Below are 17902 nucleotides of genomic sequence, written 5' to 3'. Positions count from 1 at the left end.
TTTAGAATTTGAAAGAGAGTATTCCAGTCAACATTGTCAAAAGCTTTCTCTAAGTCTACAAATGCTAGAAACGTAGGTTTGCCTTTCCTTAATCTTTCTTCTAAGATAAGTCGTAAGGTCAGTATTGCCTCACGTGTTCCAGTGTTTCTACGGAATCCAAACTGATCTTCCTCGAGGTTGGCTTCTACTAGTTTTTCCATTCGTCTGTAAAGAATTCGTGTTAGTATTTTGCAGCTGTGACTTATTAAGCTGATAGTTCGGTAATTTTCACATCTGTCAACACCTGCTTTCTTTGGGACTGGAATTATTATATTCTTCTTGAAGTCTGAGGGTATTTCGCCTGTTTCATACATCTTGCTCACCAGATGGTAGAGTTTTGTCAGGACTGGCTCTCCCACGGCCGTCAGTAGTTCCAATGGAATATTGTCTACTCCGGGGGCCTTGTTTCGACTCAGGTCTTTCAGTGCTCTGTCAAACTCTTCACGCAGTATCGTATCTCCCATTTCATCTTCATCTACATCCTCTTCCATTTCCATAATATTGTCCTCAAGTACATCGCCCTTGTATGGACCCTCTATATACTCCTTCCACCTTTCTGCTTTCCCTTCTTTGCTTAGAACTGGGTTTCCATCTGAGCTCTTGATATTCATACAAGTCGTTCTCTTATCTCCAAAGGTCTCTTTAATTTTCCTGTAGGCGGTATCTATCTTACCCCTAGTGAGATAGGCCTCTACATCCTTACATTTGTCCTCTAGCCATCCCTGCTTAGCCATTTTGCACTTCCTGTCGATCTCATTTTTAAGACGTTTGTATTCCTTTTTGCCTGTTTCACTTACTGCATTTTTATATTTTCTCCTTTCATCAATTAAATTCAATATTTCTTCTGTTACCCAAGGATTTCTATTAGCCCTCGTCTTTTTACCTACTTGATCCTCTGCTGCCTTCACTAATTCATCCCTCAAAGCTACCCATTCTTCTTCTACTGTATTTATTTCCCCCATTCCTGTCAATTGCTCCCTTATGCTCTCCCTGAATCTCTGTACAACCTCTGGTTCTTTTAGTTTATCCAGGTCCCATCTCCTTAAATTTCCACCTTTTTGCAGTTTCTTCAGTTTTAATCTACAGGTCATAACCAATAGATTGTGGTCAGAGTCCACATCTGCCCCTGGAAATGTCTTACAATTTAAAACCTGGTTCCTAAATCTCTGTCTTACCATTATATAATCTATCTGATACCTTTTAGTATCTCCAGGGTTCTTCCATGTATACAACCTTCTTTCATGATTCTTAAACCAAGTATTAGTTATGATTATGTTGTGCTCTGTGCAAAATTCTACCAGGCGGCTTCCTCTTTCATTTCTGTCCCCCAATCCATATTCACCTACTATGTTTCCTTCTCTCCCTTTTCCTACACTCGAATTCCAGTCACCCATGACTATTAAATTTTCGTCTCCCTTCACAATCTGAATAATTTCTTTTATTTCATCATACATTTCTTCAATTTCTTCGTCATCTGAAGAACTAGTTGGCATATAAACTTGAACTACTGTAGTAGGTGTGGGCTTCGTATCCATCTTGGCCACAATAATGCGTTCACTATGCTGTTTGTAGTAGCTTACCCGCATTCCTATTTTCCTATTCATTATTAAACCTACTCCTGCATTACCCCTATTTGATTTTGTGTTTATAACCCTGTAGTCACCTGACCAGAAGTCTTGTTCCTCCTGCCACCGAACTTCACTAATTCCCACTATATCTAACTTCAACCTATCCATTTCCCTTTTTAAATTTTCTAACCTACCTGCCCGATTAAGGGATCTGACATTCCACGCTCCGATCCGTAGAACGCCAGTTTTCTTTCTCCTGATAACGACATCCTCTTGAGTAGTCCCCGCCCGGAGATCCGAATGGGGGACTATTTTACCTCCGGAATATTTTACCCAAGAGGACGCCATCATCATGTAATCATACAGTAAAGCTGCATGCCCTTGGGAAAAATTACGGCTGTAGTTTCCCCTTGCTTTCAGCCGTTCGCAGTACCAGCACAGCAAGGCCGTTTTGGTTATTGTTACAAGACCAGATCAGTCAATCATCCAGACTGTTGCCCTTGCAACTACTGAAAAGGCTGCTGCCCCTCTTCAGGAACCACACGTTTGTCTGGCCTCTCAACAGATACCCCTCCGTTGTGGTTGCACCTACGGTACGGTTATCTGTATCGCTGAGGCACGCAAGCCTCCCCACCAACGGCAAGGTCCATGGTTCATGGGGGGGGTAATTCTGTCAGAGACAGCAAAAGACTTGCAAGAGCAGTTGATCGGAATGGACAGTGTCTTGAAAGGAGGATATAAGATGAACATCAACAAAAACAAAACGAGGGTAATGGAATGTAGTCGAATTAAGCCGGGTGATGCTGAGGGAATTAGATTAGAGAATGAGGAACTTAAAGTAGTAATGGTGTTTTGCTATTTGGGGAGCAAAATAACTGATGATGGTCGAAGTAGAGAGGATATAAAATGTAGACTGGCAATTGCAAGGAAAGCGCTTCTGAAGAAGAGAAATTTGTTAGCATCGAGTATAGATTTAAGTGTCAGGAAGTCGTTTCTGCAAGTACACTCCTGGAAATTAAAATAAGAACACCGTGAATTTATTGTCCCAGGAAGGGGAAACTTTATTGACACATTCCTGGGGTCAGATACATCACATGATCACACTGACAGAACCACAGGCACATAGACACAGGCAACAGAGCATGCACAATGTCGGCACTAGTACAGTGTATATCCACCTTTCGCAGCAATGCAGGCTGCTACTCTCCCATGGAGACGATCGTAGAGATGCTGGATGTAGTCCTGTGGAACGGCTTGCCATGCCATTTCCACCTGGCGCCTCAGTTGGACCAGCGTTCGTGCTGGACGTGCAGACCGCGTGAGACGACGCTTCATCCAGTCCCAAACATGCTCAATGGGGGACAGATCCGGAGATCTTGCTGGCCAGGGTAGTTGACTTACACCTTCTAGAGCACGTTGGGTGGCACGGGATACATGCGGACGTGCATTGTCCTGTTGGAACAGCAAGTTCCCTTGCCAGTCTAGGAATGGTAGAACGATGGGTTCGATGACGGTTTGGATGTACCGTGCACTATTCAGTGTCCCCTCGACGATCACCAGTGGTGTACGGCCAGTGTAGGAGATCGCTCCCCACACCATGATGCCGGGTGTTGGCCCTGTATGCCTCGGTCGTATGCAGTCCTGATTGTGGCGCTCACCTGCACGGCGCCAAACACGCATACGACCATCATTGGCAGCAAGGCAGAAGCGACTCTCATCGCTGAAGACGACACGTCTCAATTCGTCCCTCCATTCACGCCTGTCGCGACACCACTGGAGGCGGGCTGCACGAAGTTGGGGCGTGAGCGGAAGACGGCCTAACGGTGTGCGGGACCGTAGCCCAGCTTCATGGAGACGGTTGCGAATGGTCCTCGCCGATACCCCAGGAGCAACAGTGTCCCTAATTTGCTGGGAAGTGGCGGTGCGGTCCCCTACGGCACTGCGTAGGATCCTACGGTCTTCGCGTGCATCCGTGCGTCGCTGCGGTCCGGTCCCAGGTCGACGGGCACGTGCACCTTCCGCCGACCACTGGCGCAACATCGATGTACTGTGGAGACCTCACGCCCCACGTGTTGAGCAATTCGGCGGTACGTCCACCCGGCCTCCCGCATGCCCACTATACGCCCTCGCCCAAAGTCCGTCAACTGCACATACGGTTCACGTCCACGCTGTCGCGGCATGCTACCAGTGTTAAAGACTGCGATGGAGCTCCGTATGCCACGGCAAACTGGCTGACACTGACGGCGGCGGTGCACAAATGCTGCGCAGCTAGCGCCATTCAACGGCCAACACCGTGGTTCCTGGTGTGTCCGCTGTGCCGTGCGTGTGATCATTGCTTGTACAGCCCTCTCGCAGTGTCTGGAGCAAGTATGGTGGGTCTGACACACCGGTGTCAATGTGTTCCTTTTTCCATTTCCAGGAGTGTATTTGTATGGAGTGTAGCCATGTATGGAATTGAAACATGTACGATAAATAGTTTGGACAAGAGGAGAATAGAAGCTTTCGAAAAGTGGTGCTACAGAAGAATGCTGAAGATTAGATGGGTAAATCACATAACTAGTGAGGAGGTATTGAAAAGAATTGGGGAGAAGAGGAGTTTGTGGCACAACTTGACAAGAAGAAGGGACCGGTTGGTAGGAAATGTTCTGAGGCATCAAGGGATCACAGATTTAGCATTAGAGGGCAGCGTGGAGGGTGAAAAGCGTAGAGGGAGACCAAGAGATGAATACACTAAGCAGATTCAGAAGGATGTAGGTTGCAGTAAGTTCTGGGAGATGACGAAGCTTGCACAGGATAGAGTAGAATGGAGAGCTGCATCACACCAGTCTCAGGACTGAAGACCACAACAACAACACAGTCAAATAGAGACCCATATGAGGCCACTTTTTAACTCTGTCACGTGTTAATAACCTCTCTCACATTTGTATACAATTCCTCAGTGTCTATCACAGTGATCATTCAACATCTGACACAATTGTGCCCTATATTTACCCTACCAGCTCTGGTAACAACACTAAACGCTAACAGTACCTATGCACTCTGGTTGTTGATATACATGTCACAGAGACATTCAACTCTAATCATTTACATGCTTGCTGATATTGTGTACCTGTATGAAGTTACATTGGCTTCTGAATGTATCTTTTGGTTGCTTAACATTTTTGTCAGGCAGGGTATGCAACGAAAGTTTATGCAGCGGATTTCTCATTCAGAAATAGCTTTGGAAGTTTGTTAGTTGTGGGAAGATGATGTTACACCTTTCGTAAGAAAGAAATATGCAGCAGCACATTATTCAATTCGATAGTGGCAGACCATTGCCCATCGAGACTAGAGGTGGGTGATGTGCTCCTGGTCTGATCCAGAGAACCAAACCCTTCTAAGGAGTGAGACACTGGCTATTTACGAAAAAGGAACGTTAGCTGCTCTGATCCAATATGTCTCTCTCTTGACATCAATAGGCAGAACGAACATTCTACGGCAGGCTGCTGCATCAGCTCCCCATGTCACACGCTCAAGGAAACATTTCCCAAGCTAAAAAAAAGGGGCTATAGATCTTGTGTATGTATGGTCTTGGGTATCTACTAATGTGTTGTCCAGCTTTTCTGAGCCAAGAAAAGAACAAAAAATGGAGAAAGATTAAGAACACTGCATTAATGTAGAAAACACAATAGCCGTTGATTATAACTGTTTACAAAGTACCACAGTGGTGTAGAGGAAGTCAGAAGAAACAATTTATGCAGAGCACTTGCGGTCTGTCAAGTCAGGAAAAAACCTTAAATTGGCCTACAAAAATTACTTAACCTACAGAATATGTGCATGTGCAGGATTTTCAATATTCTCTTCCTCTGTCCGAGCAAAATTTGAATCCTACAGAGAAATGAATTGGACAATTTTTTAGAAAATTTAATGTACTTGAATTTTCTACTGCGATTGGTTTTCGCCATACACTGCATTTTTCAAGTCATTCAAGAAAAATACTGACCTTTAAGCCCATCACACACATCCCACATTCATCCTCACCAGTCAAAATACCTAGTATATTGTTAATGGCACTACCTCCTGGCACCGTGCAAAAGTGTGCAACTACACGAATTACTTCCCATATTCCACCTCTTTTGGTCTTCGTTGACTGTGTTATTACGTCCCCAGTTTAGCTGTGAACTTTCAGATTGTAAAATAGATGTGTTTGTGAATTTAACCCCACAGTTTTGTGAAACTGGCAACATTATATTAACCATTAGATCATTTTGTTTGCCTGGACTTCTTATTAACAAAGTATTTATAACGTTTAAATTCACATTGAACTGTAAACGTAATTAGTTTCTGCATAACGTTTAAAATGCTTTTTCTTTCATTATACACACACGAAAATTTAAATTACTGCTAACGAAATAGTTGACTGAGACCATGGCTGATTGATAAGAGATGAGTGTGGGGTGGGTTTGGAGATTACCTCCATAGGTTTTTTTTTTTTCTTTCAATAATTCGGAAAATGTGGTCTCTAGTAAAACCGTATCGCAGTACAAAGTTAAAGCACATTAATTTTCCTATACAAAATGTCATAATCGTTTCTTCTCTAGGGCTAATAGTTTGTGCTAAGAGTGAGAGTAGATTGAAAAATGCATGACAAGCATGGGCCTCAATTTAAGTAGATTTTTAGTCAAATTGAGATAATTTCCCACCTTGATTCATCACAAGTGTTCTATATTAAACTGTTTCTCAGGACTTCCTCGACACTTCTGTAGTATGTAGTAAACTGCTATCGTTTGTTGATGATATTTCCAGTCTTGATTCGAAAAGAAAATCTCAAATTTGAGAAGACCGGTAAACGTTTACATACTACTGAATGAGTTGTCACCTCTTATGCCTTGACACAGCATCACACACGTAGCATCACTGGTGGATCCCGATCGCCAGATAATCCCACAAGCCAGCTATACCTGATCGCTCGGGCCCAACACGCTGGGCAAACCCGATCGCCAGCGAATTCCTTTCGTGACCGCTAGCCAGCCCCGATCGGCATCTGATCCTGATAGACAGCTAATCCTAATTGCTGGCCGAACACTGGATTACAAAGCAACTCTGTAGTCATCCTGCTCTCTGCGCTCTTGGTCCACTCACTGATTTGGCTTTCAGATCATGTTTTTGAATCAGCGCCTCTCCATCCAAGTTCGGCGTTAGCAGATATCGTTCTTTATTGTGACAATGAAACGTCCCCTTAGAAATATTATACATGACTGTGTTTAAACTGACACACAATATTTTTGGCGCAACGCAATCTGACTTTCAATAATCCCTACAAAAGAATGGCCCTGACTAACATTAACCTATACCTTGCACAAATCACTTACCTCACAAAAATCTTCGTTACTCGAACTATTGCAATACAGCGAGCCCCACTACTGCCAGCTAAATAAAAGATACTAACTACTGAAGGCATAGTTAGCAAATGAAAGATTTTGATAGAGAACAAACAATGTATTTACCTTAATAGTGTTCAAAAGTCATAATATATATATCAGTTCATGATATCCATTCTTACAAATGTACTGTTTCTGATGGACACACGTCTAGATCATCCGCTCTCAAAAATCCGCCATCTCACTCCCCACATCCACCACTACTGGCTGCTCACCTCCAACTGCTCAACGCTATGCGCTGTTAACATCCAGCTACCCAACACTACAATGGCAGACAACAATGCAAACTAGCCAAATACTGCATACAGCACAGCCAGTGATTTTCATATAGAGCGCTACATGGCGTTACCAACATAAAAAACCTACACCGCCTACTTACAATAACAGTATGTACTTACATAATTATTTTTATTTACATGATATGCACATATGTTTTGTTTTTATTTATTTATTCATTTAATGTGATTGCATTAATACCTTCAGGACATCTCTTACATCAGACCGGGGTTTTATATGCAATTTCAAATGATATTTCACGGATACTTAAAAATTCATAATGAAGCTTCCTGACAGATTAAAACTGTGTGTGCTCCGTACCGAGACTCGAACTCGGGACCTTTGCCTTTCGCGGGCTAGTGCTCTAGAGAGTTGGTAGAGTACTTCCGCTCGAAAGGCAAAGGTCCCGAGTTCGAGTCTCGGTCCGGCACACACTTTTAATCTGCCAGGAAGTTTCATATCAACGCACACTCCGCGGCAGAGTGGAAATCTCATCCTAAAAATTCATAATATTTATAACATGGGATGTAATCTTATTTTCTCCATATATATTAGTCATTTGCCTGTTACACCATCTCAGTTTAAACTGTTAACCTTCTCACCTTTTACTATGTCTTCTTAAACACCTTATGTCCACTGGGGAGTGGTTCATAATTTATTTGGGTACTCTGTCATCTTCCTTTCTTCTGAGATAATCCATTCAGTTGTTCCTGTATTTCTTAATTGCCCATTTACGATTTTCACTCCCTGTTCATTTCTGATGTCAACATTCTTCCTCCCGTCAGTTAGTGTGCGCCTAATTACTTTCCTTTTTGTTCGAATCATCGATTCACTTCCAAATGTGATAGCTGATTCTGACATCGTTTTGTAGAAGTTAGCTAGAACTTCTTTTCTTACCTTAGTTCTGAAACTTTTGTACACTGTTCTGTTTATGCAATTAAATCTTTCTACTTTCTTTTGTACATCCATTTCTGTACTTCCTAAGACAATGAACGATTTTACTCTTTCTGTTTTATGATAGTTTATTGCTACTTTTACAGTCACTGGCTGCTGGCTCCTGAAAGCCGCAGTTCTCGTGTTCTTTAAAGATAGAAGCGGATTATATCCTTCAGCGATTGTGAATAAAATATTAACAGCTGTCTGGAGTTATAACTTGGTCATAACTTGGTCATAACTTGGGGCATGTGACGACTGTCAAACTAGACAAATATTTATCTAAGGCATGTTTAGTATCCGTTACATTACTGGGAATACAGCAAACTGCTTTACTCAACGCTACATAAATTTGTTCTGAAAATATTATGTATCATAGCTACGTCAGCGCTCTGTGAGTGTATCTTTCCAGAAGTGGAACAAATATGCACTGAAAAAAGAAATTGACTCTCCTCTCGTAAACCAGATAAAATTTCATTTGCAAATCATAACAAGCAGTAATTTTTCTTTCTTGGGCACATATATAGTCATGCTGCTTGTAAGTGATGACTTTAGATACTTAATCACAGTTATGCTAGATTTCTTATACGGTATTTTGTCTCCAATAAAAGTATGAAAAGATAACAAGAACGCGTCTTAATTTTAAAATTTTCTCATTTGATAATAAATATTTAGGATTTTGATGCAAGAGTTTCAATTTTTACAGCAGATGAAATGAGAATATTTAAGTGTCATAATTATTTGGGGCGTAAAATAAACGTATTACTTTCCTTTGTATGTTCTTTCAAAATCGGACTAAATCAGATATAAACACAGGTATAACGACCTGTAATAAAAAGCAAAGGCGACGTACTTTTGTTTATTTTTATAAGTGAATGGTGAGTGGTGAGTCGTGAAAAAGAGACAGTTCATTCCAGTGAGCAGTCCTGCTCTCATATTTGGAAAGAACAGTTTTCGCCATCTCTAATCAAGAGGGCAGTTTGTCTCTGCTCGTGTTGCTGGGGATGCCATCACTGGCATGCTGATATTGAATCGACAGATTCACGATTCAGCATCAGGGTCTCAATAACAGCTACTAGCACCTGAGAGGACAGACATTGTTCGTTCAGCAGTGCAAGAATCATACAGCGATGCCACATAACTTGAGTGAGAATATGGACCTGTTCACAGCAAGACAAGTGCTCACACTGTTGTCTGAAACACCACCGCCAGTGTATTGCGAATTGTAACGGTTACCTTTGATGTGGCAGAAGAATGAGTCATGGCGACATTGCTGCATCCAACGTCAACAATGGACACAGGAGTAACACGACATCCCAGATCTGCACACGGCATCACGATGGTCGTATCCATGTGTGGAGGCTCCGAATATAATGACTGTTACCAGAAGGTATTTGTCATTCAATCCCAGAACTTGGCGTGAAGTTACAGAGTGCAAACACGATCACTTACGGTTCGCACAGCCAATAATTCGGAGAGAGGCCTCACTGTCTCTTATGTATTAAGGCCAGTGGTTGTGTTCTTCACTGAGGTCTCTGTTACGTTACAATTCAACAAGATTATGCAAGACCACTTACTTTGCGTGCTACCCTGATCTTCCTCGATATGAGCAATTCCGCTGATTCCTGACTATTTTCTTATTTTCTATCCCTCCTGATGTTGCCATATTAATGTCCGGCAGTGTATCACGAAGTCTGGGAAGCTGTTAAACTAACAGGGCGAGTGACAGACTTCTCACTTGAAAATACGGCCTATTTTTCAAAGCCGTATAGTCAATAAGGAGTGGATTCTTGCCACTTGCTGTCACACAAGCTAGGCACAGACGTGACAGGTTCTGACACGTGATTCAGGTGCTCTGTTGACAGTTGGCTCTATTCGTCAGAGAGATTAGTTTGTGAAATTGCAGCGGTCCTTGGTGATGGCTATCGATATTAAAATGGATTCCAGCCGAGTTCTATACGATTCAGACCCAGCACGTCTACGCAATGGTGTAGTAAGTTCATCCACTACATCATACTGATCGGAAGATGAAGATGAGGTAACAATGATGGTAAGAAAGATTTCTGATAAATTAACAGCTTTTTCGTGACCAATTTTAGCTGTGGTTGGAGTCAGTATCAAGGTACAAGCGTTGAAGGCAAGGTGAATAAGACAGGGAAAAAATAAGACGCAAGTTTAGTTGAACAACTCAGTAAAAGAAGTAAAACGATATTCACACAATCTAACAACCTGCATTAAAGTTCAAACAAAAAATTTTAACTCTGGTTTGACCATGATCGTAATTATTACGGGTTTCATAATAAATATTACTGGAACCAGTTTCGTTTATGTGTTTTGGAAGATTAACCCATATATCATAATGTGGAATTATTGCAATGAAAAATGTTATGGATCCTTTCAATCATTATTTTTTATGGGCAACAGTTCTTTAGTACACGCCAAACTTTATAATTATACTTTTATTGCACAGATAAATAATAATTTGAAAGTCTTTAGAGATTTTTGTGTAATTCTTCCACAAAGGTATTAAAATTTTTCGTGTATGTATTGACTACACGCTTACGGTCGCGACTGTAATCAGTAGATATGATGATGGCCGCAAAGCCGAAACCGGCGATAAATTCTAATAAAATAGAATATGACTAAGACATTGACTGTTTTAACCTAATCCGTAAGTGCTGAAAGGTCTCTTTCGCATGTCCAAAAGGCCTCACTGCGCGAAACTATGTTCTGAAAGTCACACAAAACTTCAGTCAATGTTGAATGTGTCAAGCATAACACAGGAGGCAAGAAAGGATGATGTCTAGCTCAATTAAGATCGAGTTGATGACCCGTAGCCACAAGAATACATAATTAATGGAAAATCGAATTACTTTGCCCAAGATGGTCCCTGTCGAAATCATAAAATTCCTATCCAAAACAGGGCGAACACAGAAACCAAAAGACGGAAAGTAACCAGGAACACTGCCAAGTTTAATTTTAATTTAAATAGAGGAAACTGCCACCACTCACTTTTCAAATACTTGTTTATTTCATAAACCAGTTTCAGAATCTTTTCAGTTTCATCTTCAGATGGTGCACATGAGATTTCATAAACATTTCATAGCAGAATACCGGATGCTAGCAAGCGGCAGTATGGAGAGCTTTGTTATTAGTATCCATCTATCAGCTTCCATTGTCCAGCAAGTAGTGACTGGTATGTTACCAGTTGGATACTAATAAAAGAGCCGCCCATACTGTCACAAGCCAGCACCTAGAATTACGCCACGATATAGTCATGTAACCCCCTGTGCATATTCTGGGGACGCTTCTGAAATGGTTCGAAAAATAGTTTATGGATCAAACAACTATTCCAAAAAAGCGAATTGTTTCAGTTTTCTGTATTTAATTTGAATAAACAGTAATGGGTTCTTTAAAACCTGTAGTGGATAAGCTTAATCTGGTGACTATGACGCATTCTTAAAAGGGGTATTATTCATGACGTTACATGGAAAGTGGTTCACTACTTTGCTCTCACTCATTGGTCGTCACTAACATGCAGTTGAGCACGCCGAAAGTAAGTCAAGGAACATCAGTAAAATTCATTGGAATATGTTCAGTAGCTGCATAGAAAATAGCAAGAAAATCATCCCTGAATGCTATTGATAAATCTCCCGTACAAAACACGGCTGAGAAAAGAGATTCAGGGGCTTGTACATAACATTCCTCTTCTGCAAAATGTTGTACCTGTAGTTCCAAAAACAAATTAACTAATAAGAGACATTTTTCTTCGTCAGAGGGCGTGGTGATTATTTGTTAATATGTATCAATTGAGAGGGTTCGTAAACTTTTAAGTCATGATCTTGTAAGAACTGTAGGGTGCGTATTCAGGGTGTTCGGAAATTCCCATTGCAGACTTTTAGGTCCTGTAGTGGGGACTGAGTACATGATATTTTGAAAAGGAACCCATGTACGGAAACGTACCGTTTCCGTGCTACAACCATTTCAAAACATGTTAGGTAGATAGGTATGCAACGGGATAATCATTTTTGGGGGTGTGGCTACGCCGGATCTGCTGATCATTTGACATCTACGCTATCTCTCTGTCATGGTTCGAGCCTCATTCACCTGTCTGTCAGTTGAAACGTCCCCTTTCAACAATTATACGTGACTGTGCTTAAACTGACACACAATATTTTGTTAGCGCAACGCAATCTGACTTTCAAAATTCCCTACAAAAGAATGGCCCTGACTAACATTAAACTATACCTTTCACAAATCACTTACCTCACAAAAATCTTCGCTGCTCAAGCTACTGCAATACAGCGAGCGCCACTACTGCCAGCTAAATAAAAGATTCAAACAATGGAAGGCACTAACTACTGATAGGGATAGTTAGCAAATGAAAGATATTAATAGAGAACGAACAATGTATTTACCTTGATATCATCATATATAAATATAGCAGTTCATGACAAATTACAAACCTCCGCCATCTCTCTCCCCACGTCCACCACTGCTGGCGGCTCACCTCCAACTGCGCAACGCTACGCGCTGTTCACATCCAGCTGCCGCTGCCCAACACTACAATGGCGAGTATTACAACAATGCAAAGCAGACACAGACTGCCCACAGCACAGCCAGTGATTTTCATACAGAGGTGGCGTTACCAATAAAAAAACCTAAACAGCCCACTTACATAGCCCCCATGCTCCCCCACAAAAAATATTGCAAATTTTTTTGGGCACTGGCCAATACAGATTTGAAAAAATTTTTCATAATTACAATAACAAAGATATCAAATGCACACACTTATTGATATTATGTTGGTCAAAAGCTCAAATTTTCTCACAGTCTATAAAGACAGTCCTGAGTCCTGATCGTTCATTACGGTAAAATAGTACTGTTTTTCTCAAAGTCTGAGCAGTAGAAGAAAATGCACACGGAAGTAGTGGATTTCCATGCAGTCTTGAAGAAGTAGTGTTGTCCTTCCAACGGAAAGACAGTGCTGACTCTCGACATGCAGACAAGTAATGGGTCACAACAGAGCAAACCCACAGCTGAGTCATTCGAAGTTTTGAAGAATATTGGTAGGTAGGTCATCACAGAACAGACCCACTGTAGTCCTGGTAGAGAGTATGGTATTGGTGGCCACCAGAGGTGCAGACCCACTGCAGTCCTTGTAGAAATAATGATATTGGTGGGCCATCAAAGATGTAGACCCACTGTAGTCCTTGTAGAGATTACGGTATTGGTGGGCCACCAGAGGTGCAGACCCACTGCAGTCCTTCTAGAAATAATGGTATTGGTGAGTCATCAAAGGAGTAGACCCACTGTAGTCCTTGTAGAGAAAGCTAGCAGCCATCTGTTGCGACTGTGCAGGTGCACAATCACCATCGAAGAGTCGTGCAGAGAATATAGCAAGTCCATAAACCACCACTTGTGCACTCACAAAGTTAGTTTCTAATTGTCCTTAGAACCAGCAATGCTGTTATCCAGTCCCTTGCTGAATGATTAACACACATGCAAACACTAACAGTCCCAACTTCTCACATATTGTCCATATACTATGACCAACAGAAACGTGTGCAGCGAAATGTAAGTTACAAGTTAATAATATCATGAACTGGTGACAATTACAATGTTATAACATAAGAATACAATAACAAAGGTACAAAATACATCATTAAAGAACATAGCAATATAGATAACAATTGTAGTAACACAGGCTTTACATAAGAATCAAACTAACATATACATCAGTGGAATTATGACATGAGTACATACATAAAATATCAGAATAACTTTTGGAACATCAACTTTACACATGAGCATTAAAACAAAACAGAATTAATAATGTCTAAGCATATTTACAAGGTAAATAACATATTATTAATGCAAATTATATTTGAGGATAACAGTATTCCTCATCATAGTGAATGTAGCTTAGTATTAGAAAAATTCTACAATATAAGTCTTATCAGATAAACATATAAATACAGGAAAAACATAAATACCCAATGGTACACAAACATATAGCGGAATAATACAAGGAAAGGACAGGGTTTGTTTTACTGCAGTATTTTGCAAACAAAACTTTCTTTACTTCTCGGAGATCTCCCTTCGTTCTTCATTATTTCCAAAAGTCCTATCTATACCTGCTTTCTGTACTTTTCTCGTATAGCCTCTCAGTGCATTTCTTCAAATTCATCGCAACTCATTCTCTTATAGGCTACCCCCTCTTAAGCTAACTTAAATCTACTGAGCTCAGATGCTAAACTAAGGGACGAGGCAATGCAGCATCACATAACAAATTATCACAAACATCAATGACAAAAATACAAATGCCAAAGCAATTGCAATATTACAACTAATATAGGGCACTGTGCAGCAAAAAAAATAATAAATCTGGCTTAGCAGAGTAACACAAATTAAAGTTCAGTAGCACTATGCCTGGCAAACAGCAGCTTATATCGAAACATGACATAGCTCAAGCAGAAAAAATAGTACACTAAAGATAACAATGCAGATAAGGGAAATGTATAATCACATCTTAATGTCTAAGTAATTAAAGTGGTGCACCACAACAACTTATCGTAAAAAAAATATTACCATGTTCTTGAAAAGAAAATTGTGTGTTACTGTTACTAGTTCCTTCTTATTGTTCTTTCCTTTCCAAGTGCTCCTTTTTTAAATAATGTGGATCATAAAATAATTATTTAATAGATCTGTTTTGACAGAAAGTGTTCACATTAGCAAATGCATTTCATTTTATAAAAGCAATGCTGCAACACAGCTGGAAACCAGATATCAAATGAAATAAGCAACTATGAAAAGCAAAGTATAAAAATATCATTCAGTAGTCATGTGACATTTCATAAGTTAGTAGAAATTCTCTCAACTCTCATAGAAAGACGCTTGTCACAATCAGGTGTGCAGATGTTAAAATATTTCTTGTCATTTTAGTAGGCATTTCAGTAAATATCAGAAAGTACGATATGTTTCCAAGTAATCAGCGTGTCGGATTTGCGATGCTTTCTCTAAAGGAATGACAATGGCCAGGTTAATGGCCTCCCTTTTTTTTTTCTTCCTGTGCTCTGAAAGGCACGCGCTAAATTTTGAAAGTCAGATTGCGTTGCGCTAACAAAATATTGTGTGTCAGTTTAAGCACAGTCATGTATAATTGTTGAAAGGGGACGTTTCATATGGCGACCCTTAGCCTAGGATACCTCACTGGAATCTTCTGATTTTTTCTTGTAGTTTGTGTATTTAGTGTAGCTTTTGTTTATTGCTAGCGCGTAATTGTAGAGAGAATCCGCTTTGTAGTTGTAGCCTTTCATTGTTGTACAGTAAAACAGTTGTGGCATGCATATAGATTTGCACTAAGTATTTCGCAGCTACGCTTGCAATTAACTAGATATTATTTTCAGTGCTATGTTAATGTGTTCTCCTATTTTTGCACTTCAAATTGTGCTTTTCTGTGTTATCGTGTGAAATATTGTGACAATTATGGCGTGTGAAAAACGTAACACTAGGCTCCAAACTAAACTGAGAAATAGTAGTGACGACAAGCGTAGCTTATCAGCGCCACAGAGTAATGAATTTACTAATGTTCAAAGTAGTAATTTGGTAACTGTGCACAGGGAAATGGAGCGGGCGTCAAACAATGGCGTGGACAGTGAAACAATTAGTGAAGAGGGAAGCATTATCGATCGATCGGTCGGCAATAGCTCGCCTCAGGAAGCCGAAATGACACGACACGATCCCGCAAATACTGTAGATTCAGGTTTTGGGTTCTCACCGTTTTCTCAAATGAGTCAAGACACATTTTCCGCTTGTCAAAATGTGAATGTTGCCGGTGTAAATTCACTGCCGAAAAGCACTGAGGAACATGTTTCAGACACCAGTGCATTGTTATTACAATTAATGCAACAAATGGGACAAAAGCTTGAAAAGTTAGACACAATGGAACAAAATCAGAGACAAACACAGCAAAAGTTAGACACAGTGGAACAAAATCTTCAAAAGTTAGACACAATGGAACAACACCAGAGACAAACACAGCAACAGTTAGACGCAATGGGACAAAATCTTCAAAAGTTAGACACCACACTTGAACAAACACGTGAAGATTTAACTAGTGAGTTACATAACATTGAATCGAAATGTCAAAAAATCTGTAATGACGTAAAAACACAAATTTGTCAGCATTTTCAACCCATTTTTTCGCAGCATGAAAATGTATTACAGAATCACGAAGCAGCCATAAAAGAACTGCAAACCATTGTTCATGAAAATCACGACACCTTGCAAGCTAAAATTGACTGAGTTGCATCTACCGATTCGGTTACGCAACTTGTAAAAACTCAGGAAAACTTAAAGGACACAGTAGATACTCTGAAACTTGGTTCAGAAAAACATACAGAGGAAAAAATTTCACTATCGGATAAATTAGCCGAACTTTCAGATCAGTTCACTAACTTATCTACAAAGGTAGATGATGATCTGAATGACACAACACCTGTAGCCTTCACTGACACTGAAGAATATGTAGAAATTAGAAAATTCAAACAAAATCAAAATCAAATCAATACACAGTACAAAAGAGAAATCCGAGAAGTACAAGATCAACTGACACAGGTAATACAAGAATTACGTATTTCAGAGGATACTCGCGCCCCAATACGGGAAGAGGGACACAGATATACGGAACAGCCACAAAATAATAACACAGGGCATTTCGGAAGTTATGAAAGAAATTGGCAAGGTGCACCGAATTTTGAGATGGAACGGCCGACACGACCTAACAGTGACCGATATGCGACTCGCCGACATGATGATTTTGACTATAAGCTGTTCATTACTACACGTAAATTCAAAACATTTAAGAATTCTGGCAACGACATTCATCCACAAGCATGGCTTCATCAATTCTCGCATTGTTTTCCTCCCAACTGGTCGTTAGAACACAGATTAGAATTTATGTGTGGCTACTTGGAGAATGAACCAGCTGTAAGAATGCGATCGGTAATTCACGATTGCCACAGTGAAGGAGAGTTTTACCATGCCTTCCTCTCAGCATATTGGTCTCAAGCCACACAAGATCGAGTAAAACATAGCATCATAATGATGAAACGTTCTAACAATCTGAATTTTCCAGTCTTGTGAAATATTATGAAGACATGTTGCATAAGAATCAGTATCTTTCAAACCCATACAGCCCCTCAGAACTCATCCGCATTTGCTTAATCAAACTGCCTGAACATTTACGACATATTATTTTGGCAGGACGTTGCAAAGACGACATTGAAGCATTTCAGGGACTGTTACAAGAACTGGAAATTGACACTGACAATCGCGGAACGCAGGAGCACAACAATTACAGATCACATCCGTCGCAATTCTGCGATGAAAGGAATAATAACTGGACACGACAAAGCTATTCTCACAACACATATCGTGACCAAAACAGACACCACCCGTACGACAACCGTTGGCAGAGTAGTAATAATTACAGGGAAAGATCACCTCTCCGCGGTAGTGACTATCACAGAGACAATCAGAGAAACAGACAATATGGGAACCAAAATAATTATTATTACGGGAGACAGAATAACTTTAGACGCAACGGTCCAGCGTGCAGTTACGATTCAGGGAGAAATTCTCCACCACTTAACCGACAAGAAA

General features: G+C 40.5%; 1 protein-coding gene across 2 annotated transcripts in view; it reads right to left on the bottom strand.

The window, feature by feature from the left end:
- LOC126418442 (prolactin-releasing peptide receptor-like) overlaps nt 1–17902 on the bottom strand; it is a 981871-nt gene that overhangs the window by 531841 nt on the left and 432128 nt on the right. The window lies entirely within an intron of this gene.

The sequence above is a fragment of the Schistocerca serialis genome, chromosome 9, assembly GCF_023864345.2.
Source record: "Schistocerca serialis cubense isolate TAMUIC-IGC-003099 chromosome 9, iqSchSeri2.2, whole genome shotgun sequence".
Taxonomy (NCBI): Eukaryota; Metazoa; Arthropoda; class Insecta; order Orthoptera; family Acrididae; genus Schistocerca; species Schistocerca serialis.
This window is presented reverse-complemented; position numbering and strand designations above follow the sequence as displayed.